Source organism: Odontesthes bonariensis, chromosome 3, assembly GCF_027942865.1.
Source record: "Odontesthes bonariensis isolate fOdoBon6 chromosome 3, fOdoBon6.hap1, whole genome shotgun sequence".
Lineage (NCBI taxonomy): Eukaryota > Metazoa > Chordata > Actinopteri > Atheriniformes > Atherinopsidae > Odontesthes > Odontesthes bonariensis.
Window position 1 is genome coordinate 20,562,864 of NC_134508.1, and position 17,441 is coordinate 20,580,304.

Below are 17,441 nucleotides of genomic sequence, written 5' to 3' on the forward strand. Positions count from 1 at the left end.
ATTTTGGAATTACAATCAGTAGACTATATCAGAAGGAATGGAATTAGCTAATGATGCTTCACTTGTGATGTATTGACTTTATATTTCTTTAGAAAAGTTGCTGCTATCTGAACGTAGGTCTGAATGTTGGAGCCAGGCAGTGTCTATTGCAGCCATGAGAAGTATTAGACTTTAAGCCACTTGCTTAGCTAGTTTTGCTTCCTACCTTGTTTTCTTTCTCACCTGTATTCAGTTATTCATCACACCCTGTAAATATGGAATTGAGTTATAAAGAGCAAGTTTGGATTTATAAGGATGTCGACATCCTGTGCCACCTTTGTGCCCAATATTGTTGGTTGGAGACTAATCCTGCACAATTTATTCAGTGTTTTGTACTTTTCTACTTCCTTTGTGATTTCTTACTTTTCTACTGCAGAAACAAGCCTAAGGACATCGTCTTACCATCTCACAATTTACAACCATAAATTGTGACTGTGCACTGTTTTGGATAAGTGGACAAAAAGTATGGTGAGACTGGGCAGTAGGGAGGCAGGCATGAACCCTCATCTTTAGGGAGACCCCCCTCTCCTCTGCCCTCTCCTGGCACACGTATTAATGTGGGTAGGAATAATGCATCAGTATTTATTGCATTGAAGCTGAAGGAGCAATGGACTGAAACCACTTAATTGTTGAATGAGTATGTGTGTAGAGGGTATGTAGTGTTGTCCATTATGTTGAGCAGCTTTTGCAATGTTCTTATTCGTCGCTGATTTTTTTCACCACAGCTTTGTACTGTTTTGAGACAACAACCTGAATAATAGCAACTGGGAATAAAATTGAATTTACGAATTCATGAAATTATTAAAAAACAAACAAACAACAAACAGAATGGAGCCTTGAAGCCTGTTTTTTCATATTTTTCTTTGTGATGGAGTGAACTGAACAGAGAACTGTGATGGCTAACATGGACCTAGACAGATAAGTTTGATCTTAATGTCAGAGAGAAAGCATATAAGCATGTTTTCTAAATTGTTTAACTTTTTATCACAACCCTCAAGGCTACGGGGAGTCTTTTAACAGTGCATAACAAAGGGAACAGACAGAAGGCCAGATGACACAGATACATTGAAGTTTCTATCTCCCTTACCTGTCGACTTTCTCTTTCTCCTCCCAACAACCCCACAACACCTCTCCCTGTCTCTCTCTCTCTGTTACCTTGGAGTCTGGCCGTCATGCTCCTCTGGCTCCACTCTAAAGGTTACGCTGTGTACCCACCGTCACTGCCTGTCACTCCCCCACCACCACAAGCCATACACCATACACTCACTCACACACACACACACACACACACACACACACACACACACACACACACATTCCATCAGTCTCAGGCCCTGTCAACGAAATACTGTCCATAGAATATCGAACCTACCTACTGTTTGCCTTTACAAGAGAACATTGAGCTGAATAACGTTCTAAAGGCTTGTTAAAAGCTCTGATTAATGAGCAGGTAAAAGCTGTATTTCATTCCTCTGTGACTCCATGCAATCTCACATGTTACTTTGCACAGACAGGTCAGACACTTGAATGGAGTACCCGCCACTACACCTTTTTGCAATATCACAATAAAACAGGTAGATGAGCACTGTTCGGAGGGCTAATTAATAGTTGTGGATGCTGTTTTTAGAGAACTTTAAGGGCACATTTGAGAAATGGCAGAACATACTTCTTACATGATGAAAGAAAAGGCAAAGTTATGTTAGTGAATAACCTCATCAAAGAAATAAAAAAAAAATTGGGATAAGCGAAAAAAAAGCAGAAAGCAAACATTAGTGCAGCTTTTCCCAGAAGGAAATTGCTGATGAAGAAAATCTTTTTTGGAGTTGTGCCAAAGTGGTTTGTTGTCTCCTTGACAGGCTATTTAGTCAAGTGAAATAGATAACAATTGTCTTAGATGGTGGGTAATTATAATTAGAAATGTCTGCTCTCTCCATATGATGTACATGTCAGTAATTGTTACACACTGTAACTTGTAACACTGTAACACTGTAAAGTTCTTGTAACTAACAACAGCTGAATTTTGCTAGAATCACAGGAAAATCCCAGCTTAATCGCTCTCAAGATTTTGTAAAATCTCTCTTATGATAAGTTTCTATCCTGATTTCCGTAAATCCCATTATATAATAATATTGTATGAAAGTAATCTGGATACTCTGTACAGCCGATGGTATGAAGCATTCATTTGAATGGGTTAGTGACATATAGTTATAAAAATGATCCATTAAATACAGAAACATTAAATGTGATTGCATGGAGACTTTAAAGTTAGGTTGTTGTTTTTTTTTTTTTATTATTATAACTTTTCTTATAGTATCGCTGTATTCCATAATTTGTCCTCACCATCACTGTATCCTGACTGCATTCCCCCTATCAACTATAAACCGTCTACTTGTTGTGCCTTTTTAGTCATTTCTGGTTCACCGCAGTCTGGTTTATGTAATCCTGCAGATACATTTAAGAAAAAAATGGTTGAACTTCAACAGTATATGTGCGTACACTGATACACACAACCCCTCCCTTTATATACTAATTATAGAACAAAGATACAAATATTTTGGTTCTATAATTAGCCGGTGTCAGACACATTGAATAGGGTGTAATTAGGTTAATCGGACCTCACACATCTGACACACATATATTTTTTTATAAACTGTAAAATTCATACTACACATGCAGCTGCTCGCTCTGATGTCTGTGATGTTCTTTGTTGCTTAGACAATAAATGTTGTGTATTCACATATATCTGTCTCTCCTTTTGTCTCTCTTTTTCTCATCCCTCTACCCCCTTCTGTCTCTCTTTCATTCCTCCTCTCTGTGGGCCATCCGTGGAGCGTTCAAGCACTCTAACGACATGCACCGCTGAGCTCTCAACATCTTGTCTCGTCACGGCAATTACACACACACTCACACGCACACACATACACACATTTAACATACTCAGTACACTCTTTTATATTGAACAGCACAATATATTCTCGAAAGACGTATCACTTGAACATATAGAGGGAAAAAAAAGGAAAAAACTTTTATTTTGGTGATTCATGATAAAAAAACAACTTTTACCTTAACTCGAACAATCTAACGTAGCAGAGAATAAAACTCACACTGCAACACAGGGAATTAAAGCGAATAGTTGAATTTGGTAAGTGAGATATTAAGTAAGTGAACAGGTGGTCTGAGAGGTCAGGGCGGGATGAGTCACTGACCCCCTCCTCACTACTGCGAAAGGATAAGGGTTAATTAACAGCAGGCATTAATCGCCTCTGATGAATGATTCATAGCTTCCAGGTCTATAACCAGTATTTAAAACGCATGGACGGAGGCAGAGCAGAGATTAATTATTCAGATCCAATGGTACCCATCACTGCATTTCACTCACAGTGAGCAATGGCAGATCTGAATTTCAGACTGTGAGCATCTATCTAGCATGTTGCTAAAGAATATGAATAACTGTATGGCAGTTAAAAACAGAGAGAAAGGTTAGATGATTAGCTGAAATTTCCTTAGAATTAAGTAGTGGTGCACACTCATTATTCTTCAAAAGGAGAAAGAGACAAACACAAAAGTGACAGAGAGAAATGTTGGAAGACTGCCTCTGAAAAAAGATAGATGACCAGAAAAGGAGAGAGGCAGCTTTGGTCATCTGAGATTTACTGTCTTGGTTGTGAATGCAGCAAATAATTCACCAGCCAAGCTGCTTTGATATATATATTTTTTAAATCCATGGCTGTGTGCTCTTTCAACACTATATTCAAACCCCCTAACCCCACCAGTGTCGCCTCCTTAGATAAACTAGTGTTCAGCTCACAGACAGTTTAAGGCACGTGTAGAAAAAGCTTTTTAGGTGATGAGGGACAACAGTGACAGCTGAATCAGGGATCTGGTTAAGAGGCAGTAAAAAGCCAGAACATAATTGTTGGTCTGAGTTTTAAGCTGAATAAACTAAAGGAAGTGACTCTGCTTTCTGTGTTTACTGACCACTGCAGCACTTCACTAATTAAAGAGGTAACAGTGCACCCATTTTCACTTCCTCTGGGTCTGGTCTTGGCCCTTTATTCCCAACCGTTATCGCAAATTCTCCCAATTCTGGTCCTGACGTGTCCAATTTACACAAATGTATAAAAAAATTAAAAAGTCTAATGCAAGCCTCTCTACCTCTGATGAACCTTAACTTTTTAATTTAAAAAAAATTAAGTTGTAACTGGCAAACTGTCAGTGATGACAAAAGTAATCTTTTCAGGAACCAACATCTGATCATAAGTCTGATATTCAACTAAATGTGGCTTCACTTATTGATATTAGTTTTTATGAAATTACTAATTTGATTTTTTTCAGCTTCATCATTTAAATAATCCAAAGCCCTAAAACAATAGATGGGTCTTTTTGTAAGTATGTGTTGAAATGAAATAAATAAAAAAAGACACTGCAGTTTAACAAGCAGTCAGCTTATGCCCTGGAGGTATTTACTGACAGTGTCTGTGAAACTGAGACAACAGCAGTATAAATAAAATTTAAGAAACAATGCTGCCTCTGTAACACATGTGTAAGGTTAATGACAGCAGGCGAACACACAGGCTACTAATTGGGTGTTGGTTTAGTCAAAAAGCACCAAAAGTGGTTAGTACAGAAGAGTGGCGTAAAAGATAATGGAAAGTTTGGAGACGTTCTTTGGAATTGAGGAAGTAAGAGTTCAGTGGAAGTGAGTGACATGTAACTCTGTCTGGACATTTTACACCGGGTTTAGAGTTCAGTCAAGCCCAGACAGAACGCTCTTCTCAAATCTATACTTTCTGCCACCTCTTTTCCTCTTTCTTGTGTTGTTGTATTTTTGACCCAGAAATAAACACCTTACGGGATGTCTAGGTTCTTAAAATAGGCACTGAAGAGTGAGGGGACCTCATCGGCATCCTAGTGAGGAGGTCAAATGAAACATTAAAATGTAAGAAAAAGAACAGCAACTGATTAGAAACAAACTCAGATCTCCTCGATAAAACTCACACTGCCTTCCATCGACAGTACATCCCACTTTAATTACAGACTTTGTTGCTCCATAAAACCGGAACCCCTCAGATGCTTAATTTTCTAAAATGTTTCTTTAAAAAAATGCAATCAACATTTGGATTTTGTGGGGCGGTTCGAGTCCCGCTCCACACGGACCTTTGCTGCATGTTTTCCCCATCTCTCTGCCCCCTTCTTCCTGTCTCTCTCCAACTGTCCTATCATTAAAGGCATAAAAAGCCCCCCCAAAAAAACCCCAAAACATTTGGATTTCGTAACTATTTCATACTGCTGTAGGGGCGATTTTGTTACGAGAACACCTGAATGACTAAAGAATCAACAGAAACAATTTTTCTGTACAACTGCAGCTCACCAGATAGAGCAAATTAAATCTTTTCAGCACAACCAACCACAGGCTAAATGAAACGTTGTTAACCACAAGATAAAAACAAATGAGACCACCTTACTTGTGGTTTGTGGCGAGATCAAGAGTAAGAGTGCAGGAGTTGGAGGTAAAGCTTTAAAAGAGGGAGAATGTGTGAGACTGTGTGGGAGGAAAATAGAAACTGTGCAGGAGAGGGGAGATTTGTTACTGTAATTGTGTCCAGAGCACTTGTTTACCCAGCATCGAAGGCAGGTAGGGGCTTTAGATTAAGGACACAGATGGATAGATCAGTGTGAGACAGCCAGAGTGAGACGGATGGCTTCTCACAGTTAGACTGCACATTTATGCCAAGTGAAGAACGATGGATGACCAGTTAGTCTCACCATGTAGTGCTGATTTTTACTTTAATTTTTCTTAAAACATTGTTCTTTTGTCATGAGTCTCTCTAAGTGTAAAGTGACACTATACTAAATATGTGTTAGTTACTGTTGCTATGACTGGTTCTCCATTCTGCAGAATGTATGTTTTAATACTGGTATGCAACACATTGCTGTGGTATTTTATCTATGCTTTGGACCTCCTGCTACGTGTTGAATCAACAAATCAGTTCAAAGCATTCACATTAATCTTAGAGCAGATCATACCCAGTGAATCCGTTGCAGACTCTGCTTTCTCTAATTAAACTGTTTTGAAATGAAAACCTTGTTAAAAAAGGTAAATAGTATTGATTTGTCTTTGTCTTTTTAAAAAAAAAAAATTTTTTCAATGTAGCTCAACTTCAGATCCACATTTAATTTCAGCTAGTGCTGGAAATATACCAGTTCACTGGGTTTAGTGAATCATCAAGTTTTTTTATTTACTTTTTCAGATTACATACTATATTACAAGCAAGCAGAGCACAAAACTAATACCAAGGTTGTGGCGTCTGCTGCCTCAATTTGAATGGATCTGCAGAGTTAATGTGCATCATGATCTACATTACACGCATCAGCCTCTAGAAACACACCATTACTGTTCCAGTTACCTCATCATGTAAAGTATTGTATTTTTTTGCCCCTGCTGCAGGGACAGAGAGCGGGTTCAGCTTGCAGACAGCACAATAATGGCAGAGAAAACTTGCAATCTTCCACATTAAGCACAGCTAAAAGGCAGCATAGAAATAAGACTTTCAGAATAAGGTACAACTAAAAACATTTGAAGAAAGAAAGAAGTCAAATTTGAGTCAACATAAGGTTACTTTTCCACAATGGCCACAACTCCAGGAATCACAGGGTCAAAGAACTGACACCACGGCTGCCGTTTTTCTTCTGGACAAGTAATATATGGTTTGTTTTATGAGGTTATGGTATGGAATAAACCATTCACTGCAACATTGGTCACCTATATACAGGGTCACACTGTTAATCTTAATTTAAAAAATCACTTGCTTGTCTGCAGTAGTAAACTAAATAAAAACAACATGAGGTTAATGGCTATATACTGTACAATTTTCCTTATGAAATTAGACAAAAGCAAAGCTCCCAAGGTAAAACTTCTCCATCCCTGTGTTCTTGCAAAGAAAATTTCTATGCAATTGTCTGTGCCTTCGTAAGGAACTGATTCATGTATTTATATATGACTTTGTACCTTTGTACTTGAGCTTTATCAATTGGGAAAAGGTAAGGCTACAACAAGAGGAGCTGTAATGCTGGCTGTGAGAACTCAGCATAAACTTGAAAATGGTCACATTGTGGTTTCACTGAAAAACTAGTGAGCTAAATAAAGTTTTAGTCAGTTTTTGTCTGTTGACTGCAGGCATAGCACTGATGTCATAAGCTAATGTCCACTGCAGATCTATGCAAGTGAGGTGAGATGATCTTCAAAAGCTGGTAGTGTCTACAACAACAATCTTTTCCGGCACTTCATATATACCTCTAATGAAACAACATGTGCCCTAGACGTAAAAGATGGATAGATACTTCACAACTTGTTCCCATGAACCAACAGACATATCTATATTGGTATTAACTGTTTTGGTATTATGTTACACTAGAACTTCACATTCATTAACTTGTATGGTGCGTGCATGTGGCAGCATACATTATCCTGTCGTAATGAGGCAAGTCAGATTAGAAATACATGAAAATCTGATGTTTTTCTGTAGGTGTAATAACACAAAACCACAAAAGGAAAACTGTGTGTGTGTGTGTGTGTGTGTGTGTGTGTGTGTGTGTGTGTGTGTGTGTGTGTGCGTGTGTGTGTGTGTGTGTGGGAGTGTATTAGGAGGCATTGTCCGGTGTATCAGAAAGCCCTGTCATGTTCGTGTCGCAGCAGCTGGGTAAAGGAGGTGTTCTTGTCTCTGAGTGATGCGATGGCATGAACAGCATGGTTTAAGAGCGAAAAGAAGGTCATCGATGTCTCGCTTCACTATCTCTCCCTCCTTTTCTCTCCTCTCTCTGTTGCCCCTGTCATCCATACTGGATGATCCCTTGCGCTCTCTTCCAACCCGGCTGTCTTTCTGTCCTTCGTCACGGATTGCTGTGTTCCATTTCTTTTTCTTTTTTCCCCCTGCATCTTGTTCCATGTTGAACTGCACTCCTGCAAACTGAATTTATATTTTGCTACATTCACAGTTCACGGTATGAAGTATTTGTAAACTCTGAAAGTAAGACTGTGAGGCACTTTCATCGCAGAGAAAGGGAAGGGTGTAGGTCCAGCCTCAAAAAATAATACTCTGAAGAAAGTTCTAGAATGGGTTGCCAGATCCCTCTCCTTTAATCAGGCTATGAGCTGATTGCACAGCTGATAAATTACCACATTTTTTTGTGGAGGTAAGTTGTTGTGGGTTCAGTGTCTATTGGGTGGGTTTAAATCAACTTGTGACTGCCTCTATCTTAGGGGACAGAAGGTTGCATCACCTCTCAGGGTCTCACAAAGTAATATCAAATCTCACAATATCACCTCTGGCCATCTTAGTACAAATATCTATGTCTGTATTCTGTAGCTGGGTGTGATACAGTGTAAGATTAGGTCTGCAGCCATCTTATCTGAAATAACCTGGAAAGTCAGTTTCCTGTAAACTAATGTGACCTTGTAAATTCTTGACAAAAAAAAAGACTAAGGGCATTGAAACAGGTTATATGTGTAAGACAATTGCTGCTTTAAATATGATAAAAACTGAGAACTGCATTTTACTTAATTTCAGGGTTGGAAGGTAAACATTTTTCATGTCTAATTTTCTGTTCAGCATTTGTAGGGAAGGTCTAAATCAAAATGACATGACTCAGTGAGACTGATACAAAAATAAACCCCATCCATAGCATTGTAATGTCATAGATAGACCATTCAATGCAATTACCACAGACTAGCTAGCTAACTATTGTGCTTTCATCTTGGAAATAAATCATTCCTGGATGCCAAAATGATCTAAACTTAAGCTATCTCCTTAAATTGCACAAGGACTATGAGAATAAGAAAAAATGGATAAATCTTTGCAAAGATCAAAGCTTGAAATTTGGCCGATCACTGACCTGGCAGTATAGCAGCTTAGAGAACTAGATTTAGTTGATTCAAGTTAATGATTTTGTACCACGTTGTTATTGGACAGTATTCACAGGATCACCACCAACACCAACCTCATTTTTAACCTGGTAGTGTTGCAGACTTTTACTTAAGGAAGCGGGAATTTAATAGATTTAAATTGATACATTAATGCACCCCTGCAACTACTGGCCTTTGTATCTTCCTTCTCAGTTGGTATACTTAGCTGCTGTGATTTCTTGGCTGAATCCTCGACAGGACTTACTAGCCATGAGAAAATTAGTTGCACTTTTTACCAATATTGGTAACTTAGTTTAAAGCTTGAAGTTGACCAGAATATCTAATATCTGCTGTGTGTGTTTGTGATTTAACACCAAAGCAGTTTGCTTTGGTTAAGACAAGTTCTATTTGATGCATTAGCATGTTTCATTAGAACATTTCGTTATGAGATCTCAGTCAGTGTGTTTAGTGGACAGGCCCCCAGCATCTGAGAGCACAGAGCACTGCTCGTCTCCTGTGATTTTGAGACTTAATTAATTTATTTGTGGATTTTTCTAATCAATTATGTTTGTCTGAGTGGTTTACATAGATGTATGTCTGCTTTACTTACTTTAGACTAAATGCTAATGATCGCGTGGAAATACTCTCAATGATATTTTGTATACTGTGTTTACCACCTTAGCTTACTGTCTAAGTAACCTATACTTGCCTCATTCTTTCCATTTACCGTATATGTTATTACATTACTATTGATTGCTTAACAAAGGTTGTGTTAATGAAGAAATTCGATTAATTTCTAAAATACATTAATTTTTCTATTAGTTTTCTTTTGAGTCATGATGATAGAAAATGTTGAGATTTTAGATCACCCGATTAAATTCAGGGTTTGATTGATATGGCAGTCAGTGAAGACTTCTTACCAGGAAAGTAAAATTCTATTCTTCCTCCTATAATGTCAATTTCTCAACCAAAATCACCTGTATGTCTAAAATGTGACAATATTACTACATCGTTCCAGATGTGAGTTTTTGCGTATGTGTGTGTGCCATTCAGCTGGTGTGGTCTTGCTCTGCGTTTGCCATGTTGGAAAGATTCAGAACACAGATTTCCTGATGGGAACAGCAGGTTTTGGAACAGACTAGAGCTTTAATTAATATTCAGCGTGGGGTGGAGAATTTCCGACACAGTTGCTCAGTGGGGATTCAGCTGCAACATTTGATGCACAAGTGATGAATTTTACTTTTATTGTACTCTGTCCAAATGCAATGCATACATTTCGCTGTAACTATACTACAACTGATGACTGTACTGACAGTTAGAGTGACATGTGTCAGGGACACAGCAGCAGTCTTTCTTTAAAATCCAACATTGTCAATACTTTATGCTCTCTAGTTTAAGCAGTCACAATGTATTTAAAAAAAAAGAAAATAATGTAAAACTTTTAAATGAGCTGCTCAGTACTTTTGTTAAATCATACGTCTGTGAAAAAACGTAATTACAGAGCAACAAAATGAATATGAATTGAAGTGATAAATCATTATTTACCAATGTAAGAGGACTTATTTAACCTTGGAATGCTAGCAGAATTAAGATGTGGATTTCAGGGGGGAAAACCCCACTCTGTATGCTTAACCATACTGTCGAAGGGCACAAGCGCAGGAGGGGAAAAAGTGTAAGAACTGAAGATGGAGATGCAAGCAGAAACAGCAGGACGGAGAAAAAGAACAGGGATAAATCCAAGAAACATAGCAGATTGAGAAACGAGCCTTGTGCATAAAACTCAGAAGCCAATGAAGGGAAGATGACGGGAGGAATGGGACTGTTTAGAGGAGGGATAATGTGGTTTGGACAGGAGGAAGAGGAGCAGGGGGAGAAAATGTGGAAGGAGGAGGGGAGGGTGAGTGTGGAGAGAGCAAGACAGATGACAAATTGTGATTAATAGATGGGGTCCGGGGCAGCAGTGTGGAGCTCAACTCATTAATAGAGAGAATTAAAGGGGCTGTGCAACTCAATCTGCACACTGTCACTCGCAATCAAGGACCATAATCAGATCTGCACACAGACAGAGGCAGATGCCCCAGAGGAGTGGGGTTCATGCGCATACACACATTTTCCCCGACACTTATGAGGAATTTTCACTGCTGCTTTTAACATACTGAACATTCAATTCCTTACCAAAATCCTTGCATTTCTCCTCTTGACCTGGTATTGAACTCTTATCACTTAACTGCAACTTTGAGGACATGAAGACGCAGTTAGGATGCTTGAAACAGTCTTGTTTTGCAGAAGTGCCCTCGGTGAGATACTGCAGATTATTGAGGACTGTGCTGTAGATATAATATTCATGTTTTGTAATGCCAGCTGGATGCTGACAAAATAAATGAAAACATCCACATTAGCAAAAAGGGATAAGGGAAAACATCAATTCATTATGACAAAAGCTCAAATCATTTTTGTGATTCCTTTGACAGAAGCAAAAGAGAAGACAAGGTGTTTCAGATCCACAAAGTCTGCATGGATCTAATTGGGGATGTATATATAATAAAAGATTGGATTTTTTTACACCAAAGAGGAATAATTTCAGACAATTTGCTATGTGTCAAAGTTTTCTTCATCTACATGAGACCAGAAAAAATTCTAGCCATGGGTTTATGTTTGTTACAATCCGCATGGTACAACACAAGGCAAGAATGGGAGTAATATATTATATTTGCTCTTGTTCCTCAAATTACGTAATTTTTCTGAAGTGCTATTTGTACTTTTACTTTGTTTTACGTATATTTACTTTGAGATGTTTTGCTTCAATACAACTTAAATAGCCTCGGTTACTGAAAATTAAAGTTAGGTCTGCCTGGAAATTATATAAGGCCCTGTGCAGGGACAGCAAGTCTGTTGCTCATTCAGATGCTACGCACTGATGGTCAGGATGGAAAAAATGGACACACAGTCGCACCTTAATGCAGATGTCTCCTCTGAATCTCAGTCACATTCAGCTGAGGCTGGACATGAGTAAAATGAAAATCCTCTGCCACATTTAAGGGAAGAATGTATTACCATTACAAGAAAGGCGACAGATTACCCACTTTGCTTTGTTTGTGCAAACTTTTTCATTGACTATGTAAATATATATATACATATAGGTATATATATATATATATATGTATATATTCCTGTATATATATGTATAGGAATGCAGTTTCCATCATTTTTTCCAATAAAAATCATGAAAGAAGTGTTAAGTGTTCAGTTTTAACATGCAAAGTGTCAGTAGGGGTGCTGGAGGATTTTACAGTTACACATGTATGACATCCTGGACGTCCAAGTTTGCCCCATGTATTACACAGTACTTTTCACCATTTCACTTACCGTTTACCACATTGTTAGGTTAATTGGTTAGGGTTAGGATACCATCATGACTTCAAAACAAGGTACTGTAAGTGGACTTACAGTAAAATTTTTAGTCATCTTGTACTTTTGGACTAAAGAGCTCCACGTGGTTACTGGGTGTTGTGAGAACTGGCAAGCTCCCTAAAGGACAACATACTATCGTTGGCTTTTTCTCCTGTTGCGTCACAGTTCTTTGTGCAGCCTCAAGAGGTGCTTAACTAGTAAATATTTGCGTACTGTAGGTTGCAAAGGTGAAAATGGCAATATCAGCATATATTTGGTGAGGACAGTCTCATCATTCCATTCAGAAAAAAATTAAATATAGTTTCTACTGAAAAGACATGCTGAATAACTGCATGTTTTTTCCAATGTGAGGCTATGACCCGTACACTTTCATTACCATCTCCACCTCTCTGTCTCCATTCCTCTCTAGCTCTTACTCTGGCCTTCTCATCCACTGTCTAACCTGTGAGATTGCAGGTCAAATTAAGACCTTTCCAAAGCCACTTGCTTGGTTTGTATTTGTGTGTCGCTGCATTGACAGCACCTCCACGTTAAATGAGTGGGTTGATACCATGGTAAGCTCTCTGTTCACACGTTGACTCGTTAATCATGACCTGACTGGTTTTACTGATTGTTCTAAACAGACAGATGTACAGTCCTGCTGGTAAATTATCTCTGTCCAGTCTTATCTATCTTACTGTGTGGTTCTCTGGAGGACCAGTGTATCAGTTGGAAAGTGTCATTCCAACATATTGGACTTGTCACAACTCCAGGGTTGAAGCCATTGTGTTGATAAACAAGAAAAAATTAAGTTATCAGAAGAGCAAACAGACAAAATAGTAAATTACTCTTTCTGCTTGTTGTTTGTCATCTAGTTGTTATGGTCAGGGAAAGGTTTTGTGCTCATAGTTAAATTCCCTGACCCATAGCCTAGTCCTCGTATGTACAGCAAGATCTGTCTTTATACAATACAATAGTTTGTATGTCTCTTGCATGTCTGTTTCTCCTGAAAAAATGAGGTTTTGCTCTCGATGAGTTTTTTTTCCTTTTTTTCTTCTCATTAAATTTTTTTCCTTTTTTTTCCTTTTGGTCTGAGGACACTTTCACTGTTAGATCCAATTAGTCAACCTCACTTAGAAAAAGCATGCCTTAAAAAATGAATTAAAGTGGAACCGAAATGTATGTTTTACTAACGAATGCAATTAACTATAACATAGAAAAAGCAAGCAAGGAGTAGCTATACAAATAACCAAGTAAAGTAAACTGAATGATATAATTTGCGACAGCTATTATAACTCACAGTGTATTGTTCAGACTGTTTTGCCCTTCGAGGAAAATTTGAGGGCCTGAAAATTGGATTTTTAATCACGTATCTTTACAGAAATGTTTAACCCTTAAAATAGACATGGAACAAAAAAAACTGTATTGATAATGATGTAAATGTAAATGTAAATCCTTACGATGTACCAAAGTGCTTTACAGCAGGTAATAAATAAAGAGAAGAATAAGTAAAAACAAATAAAAACAATAAAAGAACAGTGAAAGCAATAAAATACAACAAAATTAAATAAGATAAAATAAGATAAAAGTGTCATCATACTACTGGGTATAAAAGCAATCCTAAATAAGTAGGTTTTTAGCCTAGATTTGAAGAGGCCCAGGTCAGAAATAAGACGCAGCTCAACGAGGAGCTTATTCCAGAGCCTGGGGGCAGCGACAGAAAAGGCTCGGTCACCCCAGTGTTTGTATTTTGACCTGGGCACTTCCAGCAAAAATTGATTTGTTGACCTCAGACCTCTACCAGGATTGCGGACTGTTAAAAGCTCAGATAAATATGATGTGGCGAGGCCGTTAAGAGCTTTAAAAACAAACATTAAAAGTTTAAAATCAATTCTATAAAGGACAGGAAGCCAATGGAGGGAGTTAAGAACAGGAGTGATGTGCACACGTCTGTTAGAGTTGGTTACAAGACGGGCAGCAGCGTTTTGCACAAGTTGAAGGTGACTGAGAGAAGACTGGTAGACGCCAACATAAAGTGCATTGCAATAGTCTAACCTTGAACATATTAGGGCATGGATGGCTTTCTCATGGTCATGACGACTTAAAAACATTTTAACTTTGGCCAGGAGACGCAACTGGAAAAAACTAGTCCTGACGACATTGTTAATTTGTTTGTCCAACCTCAGATGACTGTCAAAGGTCACTCCCAGATTTCTGACAGTTGAACTAAGCTTTGAAGACAAGGTGCCAAAGCCAGCCGTCACAGTATCCCCAAACACAATGCATTCAGTTTTGTCATCATTTAAATGAAGAAAGTTTTGGGCCAACCACTGCTTAATATCAGCAATACAATTACACAAAGAACATTGTGCACTGTTACTATTTGGCTTCAATGGCAGATAAATTTGTAAATCATCTGCACAACAGTGGAAAGAAAGGTTGTGCCTGGCTATAATTGACCCAAGTGGTGGCATGTACAATGAGAAGAGGATAGGGCCAAGAATAGATCCTTGAGGGACTCCACAGGAGAGAGGAGCACTGGAAGAGGAAAGGTCACCAACCATAACGGAGAAGGTTCTACTGGACAAGTAAGACGCAAACCACTTCAGTTCAGTGCTGTGGATGCCAACATAATTACTAATGCCCCTTTTCCACCGCCGAGCTAGCCCTACTCTACTCGGCTCAATATAGCGCGACACTACACGGCACGACAAGACACGGCACCAGTACCATTTCCTTTTCCACACAAACCGTGACCTGGAAGTGGGCGGAGTCAGCACGTTCACCACTAACGTGACGTCGGTTTCAGGTGACTACAAAGTGTCACGCCGCGGTTAGTCAAAAGTAAACACAACGATGGAGTGTAATGTGTAATGCAGTTGACAATTCACATTGTTTAGTTAAACCAAGCTCTTTACAAAAGTAAACAGCAGGAGTTGTCTCAGATACAGGCGTCGACGCCAGTGTTGGTGCTGGTGGAATGCAGATAGCAGCTGTTGCCTCAGCTGCAGATTGCGATGCCAATGTCGGTTCTGAAGCCTGCGGGATTGGAGGATCTTCGCTGACCTAAGCAACCGAACACTCATCGGTTGCACAAACCGAGTCTTGAGGGAAAAAAAAAAAAAGTGTGAACATACAAAACCCATACACGTAACCGCATAGGTGAGACACTGTGTTAGCCTTCCAAAACAGCGTTGTTTGCTAGCTCACTCAGAACAACTTACATGAGACACCTGTGTAACTTTTTACACAAGATAAAGACTGAACATGTATTTGTTACGATATAAAACATGCATTTGTTAAGATATAAGCGTTGCACCAAGGGGATAAGAACAACACTTACCATTTTCCATCGCCTCCAACAAAGACGTCGCCGAATCCACGCCGTTCGCCGGGCGGTGACCGTAAATGCCGTCCATTTGGTCGAACCACTTCCATGTCTTTCGGTTTGACCCACTCCGGCTGTTGAGGTCCTTTACCTGCCGGTAATCACTCTTCAGCTTCTTCAGCTTGTCTCGGCACTGCTGAGAATTCCGGTGATAGCATGGCTAGCCATCAGCTTGGCTATATCCTGGAACACCTTCTCATTTCGTGTTGCTCCGTCCAGTTCCTTCTGTAAGCGGTCCTAGGCCACCACACGGAAAGGTCTGCACCTCGCTCACTGTCCATGGGTTGGCTTTCCTTCTCTGGTCTTCCATCTTCGCAATTCTGTTTATCTCTGTTGCTCTCGCAGGTGTGTTTTCATACATGGCGGGTGATTTTTTAAAGCTCCCCGAGCTTCGTCGCGTGTATGACGTAATTTCACCTGACCAATCAGTGGACAGCACTGATCACGTGACGTTTTAGTATCGGCTAGTACCGACTAGACCCACCTCTGAAGCAGGTACTAGGCGGTACTAAAAATCGTAACGGGTCCCAACTTCAACCCGCAATGGAAAAGCTCCCAATCAGGGTAGAGTCGTACCGTGTAGAGCTGTACTGTTACGAAAATGTTCGGTGGAAAAGGGGCATTAGATGTGACAGGAGGACTGCATGGTCCACCGTGTCAAAGGCTGCTGTGAGATCAAGCAGCACTAAGACAACAGGGCACTTGGCATCCACAGACAAAGCAATATCGTTGTGCACCTTTAACAGTGCAGACTCAGTGCTGTGACGAGACCTGAACCCAGATTAGAATTTCTCAAAAACAGAGTTATCCTCAAGAAAGGACTGTAATTGTTTTTCTTGAAAATAACTTTTCTAAAACCTTAGAAAGAAAGGGCAAATTGGAAACAAGTCTAAAATTTGACAACCCTGAGGGGTCAAAATTAGGCTTTTTAAGAAGGGGCCTGACCACAGCATGTTTAAAGGCAGCTGGAATAGTTCCTAATCTCAGACAGGAGTTTAAAAAAAAACAGGAGACTGGGCCCCACAGTATTAAAAACCACTTTCAAAACCTTGGCAGGGACAATATCCAATGGGCAGTTTGTAAGTTTCAGAGATTTCACTACGTCACAGAGAGAAGAGAGGGAAACCAGCTCAAACTGATCAAACACAGCAGAATGAGGTGGGGCAACAGGTAGATCCTTATTTCTACTCATAACAACATTTCTGGTATCTTTTCTGACAAAATCAACTTTGTCAACAAAATAATGAAGAAAATTCTCACAAGTGGCTATTGATACATAAATCACAGAAGAAGTGCATGGGTTAATCTCGTTATCTCGAGAAAACCATCAGAAAAAAGTTTATACGTACCACGTCCGCTCTGGGCTTCCGTAATGATGGATGTAAATTGTGCATCATTTTAAAATGACAGCCAGCAAAACTTTCAAAGTAATGTACTTCATTTGGAAGTATCACCTGCACCACGTTGATGCAGATGGATACCTGACAACCCAAGAAAGATGAGATTTGAAACGTGTCAAATGTTGTAATAGGCCCACAAAGTTTTACTTATTTCAACCGAGTAACATTTAATGCCAAACGTAACCAAGCAGCCAGTGAAAGCAAAAATAAACAATTACTTAAAAGTGAAGTTCACAAGGAAAAGTGTTAGTGTGAAGAATTACTGGGTGGAAAAACAAATCCGGTCTGCTGGACCTACCCCTGGATTCACCCCTTTAGTTGA